Source organism: Dipodomys spectabilis, unplaced genomic scaffold (assembly GCF_019054845.1).
Source record: "Dipodomys spectabilis isolate Male_0828 unplaced genomic scaffold, ASM1905484v1 ptg000297l, whole genome shotgun sequence".
Classification (NCBI taxonomy): Eukaryota; Metazoa; Chordata; class Mammalia; order Rodentia; family Heteromyidae; genus Dipodomys; species Dipodomys spectabilis.
The window spans coordinates 1,654,192-1,660,203 of record NW_024870974.1 but is presented as its reverse complement, the minus strand read 5'-3'; positions in this window follow the sequence as shown (position 1 = coordinate 1,660,203).

The following is a 6,012-nucleotide window of genomic DNA, read 5'->3' as shown; positions in this document are numbered from 1 at the left end:
TGGAAAATTCATGCAATTTTTGTGTATGACTATTAACCTGGGTTTATTAATCCAAGATGGGGTAGAAAAAGAGACCAAGCTCTGGGGGAGGAGGAGGGAGAGTACTAAGGGAAAGGGGTTGGGCTAACAAGAAGGGTGAATGAGGAAGAATATGGTCCAAATGGATTGCAAGTATGAAAATAGAACAAAAGAACCTGTTGAAATTGGTTTAAGAAGAAAGGAAGGCAATACGGGAGAGTGACAGAGGAGCTATGATTGTAAGATCGATTGGAATATATTGTTTTCGTAAGTGGAAATGTCATACTGAAGTCTCCTACTCCTGTAGTAATGTATGCTAATAAAAAAGAGGAAATTATAAGTGTTTATTCTTCTTTTTGGTTGGTTGTGGGGCTTGAACTCAAGGCCTGTACACTGTCCCTGAGCTCTTCTGCTCAAGGCTAGAGCTCTACCACTTTGAGCCACAGTAACACTTTCAGTTTTCTAGTGGTTAACTAGAGATAAGAGTCTTATGGACTTTCCTGCCTGGTCTGGCTTTGAACTGCAACCCTCAGATCTCAGCTGCTTATTTTTTAAAGATATCTATGTTGTTAAAAGTAAAGAAAGGCTTCAAGGGGCTGGGAAGGTGGCTCAGTGGTAGAGTGCTTGCCTTGCATGCCTGAGGCCCTGGGTTTGATTCCTCAGTACCACATAAGCAAAAAGAAAAAAGCCAGAAGTGGTGCTGTGGTTCAAGTGGTAGGGCACTAGCCTTGAGCTGAAGAGCTGAGGGACAGTGCTCAGGCCCAGAGTTCAGGCCCCACAACTGGACCAAAAAAAAAAAAAGAAAAACAGAAAGGCTTCAAGCTAGGTACACATGGCTCCCTGCAATCCTAGCTCTTCCAGAGGCTGAGATCTGAGGATGGTGATTCAAAGCTTGTTTGGGCAGGAAAGTCCAGGGGACTGTATCTGCAATTAACTAGCAAAAATGCCAGATGGCAGATATGGCTCAAGTGGTAGAACACCATCCTTGAGCAGAAAAGCCACGTGAGTGGGTAAGGCTCTAAGTTCAAGGCTTGGTGCTGGCATGAAAGAAAATCTAAGAAATCATTTCAGATGAAACTACAGATTAAATAGTAATAATAAAATGTTATATTGGACTAGAGAGGAAAATGTATAATAAATATTATTAAGATAATGGAAGAAATTGGGATAAGGATGGCTAAGTAAGCAAAAATCTGTTATTAATGTTCAATGAATTCAATATTAATATTCAAGCAAGGTCTCAGCTACTGAGCTTATGAAAAGAGACTAAAGTAAATATTCATGTTTTAAGGAGATGCTTAAGTAATATTGAAAAGTAAGAGATGGGTGCCAGTGGCTCATGCCCGTAATCCTAGCTGCTCAGGAGACTGAAATCTAAGGATGGAGGTTCAAAGCTACCCCAGACAAGAAAAATCCATGAAGTTCTTATTTTTAGTTAACTACCAAACAGCTGAAAGAGGATCTTTGGTTCAAGTGGTAGAACACCAAACTTGAGCAAAAAGCTAAAGGACAGCTCCCAAACCCTGAGTTCAAGCCCTGGTACCAGTATACACACATGAAATAAAAAGGAAAAAGAAAAAGAAACTAAGGAAGAAAAGCAAATGAGCAGAGCTATTATGATGTACGCAGTCAGTTCTCCAAATATATAAAGTGAGAAATTGATAAAACAAAAGTGGCAAAATTATAGCAACTGGTGCATCTGATAAAGACTTATTAGGTGTTTACTTTTCAAGCTTCCTGTGGGTTTGAAATTATTTCAAAATTTTAAGGTAAAAGAAAAGAAAGATCTCAGTCAACGACTAAAACACAGGTAGGAGATAAAAACTTAGCTTAAGTCCCATCTCTGAATTAGAGACAGAAGTCTGTTATCTAAGTATTTTTTGTTTAGATTGGCAGAAGATATGCACATAATCATTTTTCACATGTTCAACACATGCTAGACAAAACACTAGCACCTCAATAATTATAAATGGTCCAATCCCTTAGATTGTTAAAAGAAGACTAATATCAAAAAAGTTGCAAAAGTTGAAAATTGGCTTTGACATCAGTGCAATTAAAATGCATTTTTAAAAGACAGAAATCAATGTTGCACATGAGCTATTAGAATATGACTCCTTCAGGCAGGCATTTTTGGTATTTGTTTAAACATGATCTATGTCATTTAGTAGCCCATCTCCAAACACAGCAGCTGGTTCCCTTTCTTTGGCTAATAAGTATTTCCTTAGCCCTGGGAAGTCCTTACAAACTCAACATTCATTGAATTCCCTTTTCTTAGGCCTCACTTTAGTCCCTCTTCACACACCCCTGCCAATCCTACTATCCTTTTACCCTCAGAAGAGTAGTTCACTCCAGCAATTTGCACAATTGCAAAATTAGACACCTAAGGTTTTTATTTTCAAAGCACTCGTCCAGGGGTGTGTCCCAATTCTTGGCTTCTTTAAATATGCATGTATGCATGGAGGGTAGCCTGCACCTTGATGAGCTGAAGCTCTGGTCCTTTCTTGGGATTTAAATCAACTTCTTGATGTACATACAGTTACAAGATTTACTATGGTACCATGGTTATGCTTTGGAGGGCAAATGTTCAAAAGGAAGTGACCATGTCTGTCCATTGCCAAAATAACAATGTATGATTGCTTAACTTATGTTATCATGCTGACAAAGAAAACTCTTTTGGAGAATAGTGTTTTGACTCCGATGTTCACTAATATATTGAAGTCGGCTAAGCCCGTTATTATCTTTTTACTCAATGGAGAGAAGGAATTGCTACCAAGGATGATAAATGGTTAAAATGAGCAGTTATTTCAAGAGAATCAAATCTTTGTTATAGTCAGGATAGACTGCATTCATTGTTTCATTCATTTACCGCAAAGATTACAAAATCTTCCTTTGATTATAATATGCCATTTTGAGGTGATTAACAATTTAACCTGCCCACAAACCTAAGAATAGAAACAAGAACAAAAAAATGAGAAAATACACTAAATACACTAATGAAAACTCTACACTATAAACTCCATTCCTCCCCTTGTGTTGAATTTTGGATATGCTTTATTGTGTTTTTGTATATTACCTATTTTAGTATATAAAAGTAGTTATTATACTAAAGATAAGAATGGGTTAGACACCTTGAACTATTTGGGCATTTCTGAGTTTGTTTGTGTAATTACTCTTCGGCTTTTTTTCACCTTCCCATGGTGTGTGTGTGTGTGTGTGTGTGTGTGTGTGTGTGTGTGTGTGTGTTCACTCACATTTCTTTCTTTCACTTTGTAGCACTTCCTTTAGCATTTCTAATGGAACATGTCTAGTGGAGATACATTCTCTTAGCTTTTCTTTGATGATGTCCTTTTTTACATTTTTGTTTCCAAAGGATAGGCTTTCCTGGGTCCAGTATCCTCAGTTGACAGCTCATCTGGCTTTAAAAAACATTATTATAAAGATGATGCAGAGAGGGGTTACAATTGTATAAGTCAGATAAAGGTAAATTTCTTTTTGAACATTGTCACCCCTTCTCTCGCTCTCTCCCAGTTTTTCCCTTCCATTCCCACCCACAAGTTGTATAGTTCATTTTCAACCTAGTGTCTAGTGAGTACCAGTGCTACATTTTGTTCACCTTTTGTCCCTCCATTTCTGTGCTCTTCTGGCATTTAGAGTTTCTATTGAGAAGTCTGCTGTCAGGCAAACTGGGATACTCAACCGGGTCTTTTGTTTCCTTTCTCCTGAAGCAATGCAAACATTCTCTTTCACATTTGAGACCCAAATATTTGTCTTTAAATCCTGTCTCAAAGTTCTTGTAAGTTTTCTTCTTTCCTCTTCATTCTTTCTCCTTCATCCTTCATATGTTCAAATAGTCTGTCTTCAAGCTCATCAATTTTTTGTTTGGATTGATCTATGAAGTTATGAATGACTCCTATTTGCATTTTAAATTTCACTGGTCATAATTTTCAGCTCAAAACAATTATTTTAAATTATCAGGTAGCTCTCCTATTACTGATTGCTGCTACCTGGTTACTTTTTAGTATACCATATTTTGGGGTAATAGTTTCCAGAAAGGTCTTGATGCTTGTTGGTATGAGATGTTTCTGAGCATTGAAGGATGAGGTATTTCTCTTACTCTTCATAATGTGGCTTTGTTTGGGCCTCTCTTTCCAGAAATTCTAGGTAGGCTTCTTCCTTTATTTCAGCATTGGCCAGGAGTCTAGTGGTGGTTTGTGGTCACTGTTTCAGTACTAAAGGGCAATCCAAGCCCATATCTGGCCCAAATATATAATGATTGGTGTTTTGTTCAAAAAGAACCAAGAAAGTATTTAGAAGACATTCTCTGTAGCTGGAGTAGTCCTAGATACCTTGTTATCAGCTTGTGGCCAGACACTGTAAGATTCTGGGCAGGGTCATCATAGATTGACCAGTTCCCAGCTCCTATATCACATCATGGTCATCAAAGCTACCAACTTGTATCACATTCTCAGCTCACAGCCTATGAAGGCCAATATAACCCCAGGATAGGACTGAGTCCCATACTGCTGTAGGCTAGTACTGAAGTGGACTTGTGGCTAAAGACTACTGCAATCAGCTATAGGTGATGCTGCTAGTGCAAATAAAAACCCAAGTTTTCCTTGGCACTGGAGCTGTCCCAGAGTCTCCATCCACAGGCAGGCCGGGGCACCATTAGGATGGGGACCTATCCAGTTTTCCTAGTCTAGGACTCAGTTCTAGGAAATGCCTTGTGCTTACTAAATTATCCTACCCCACTCCAAAAGGGTCTTATGACATACTGCGCTGCCCATGGTTGGAGAGTGTTGGTGAAAGGCAGTGATTCAGTTAGCACTAAGTTGAGTTTCCAAGCTGTGAGTATCTATACAATATCAAGGGTACACTGCAGCCCACACCACAGCTAGCGGTGATGCAGGCCCACCCGTGCAGCTTTCCTCTGGAGCACAGGTCCCTGTCTGGTGCTGGAGGATGTCCACAAGTTCCATTTGTGGCCATGAGCGTGGTCATGATTGTGCTGCCGGTGGCTACTAAGTGGGTTGGCACCTGGGTCTCACAGTCCTAGGGGTGTCTCAGTAGGAAGATGAATATGGCCAGTGCCCTCTCCAAGGCTAGAAATGGTGTAGGTAGAAACAGGCCTCTGGTGTAAGAGGATGGTCTACAGGCTCATTTGTGACCTTTGGCCTACATACCAAGCCTTCAGTTTCTACTGGCCTGGCACTGGGCCCAGAGACAAAGCCCTGACTCCACTCTGCTTTCTGGGCGATAGAGTCTTGTCCTCTGCTAAGCAGCTGAAGAGGGATGTTGCAGGCAGCCACATCATCAGGCCCAGCACTGCAAAGTGAAGTTTTGTCCTGCATTGGCATTTACTGTGGCAGGCTTGGTACCAACTCAAGTAATGTTTTTAAAATTTCAGTTCTTACGCTCTTTGATCTAATTGTTTAAAAAAAAATTATTTTATGGAAACCACTAGAAACTTGGCATGGGGTGGATAAAATCCCTACAGTTCTCTAGGTGCACTTGATTCTCCACAGTGGACTTGAGAGAACTGAATTGATATATGTAATACAAATGTTCAAAGTAATCTTCTGCGAGCAAATTTATTGCTTACCTGAGCAGAGATGTGGCCCCTTTTCATTTTCCAGTGTATGTGTGTGTGTGTGTGTGTGTGTGTGTGTGTGTGTGTGTCCATATTGGGCCTTGAACTCAGGCCTTACACTGTCTTGATCAGCTTATTTGTTCAAGGCTGACACTCTACCTCTTGAATCACTCCATTTCTGGGTTTTTGTTCCTGGTTAGTTGGAGATAAGGGTTTCTTGAATTTTTCTGCTTGGGTTGCCTTTAAACCATGATTCACAGCTCTCAGCCTCCTGAGTAGCGAGGATTACAGGCGTGAGCCACCTGTGCCTGGAAATTTTCCTTTAATTTTTTTATTAAATAACGCAATATGACAATAACTGTGGATATTTGAGTATCTATTGGCTCACAGACTTTCCTAGTTCT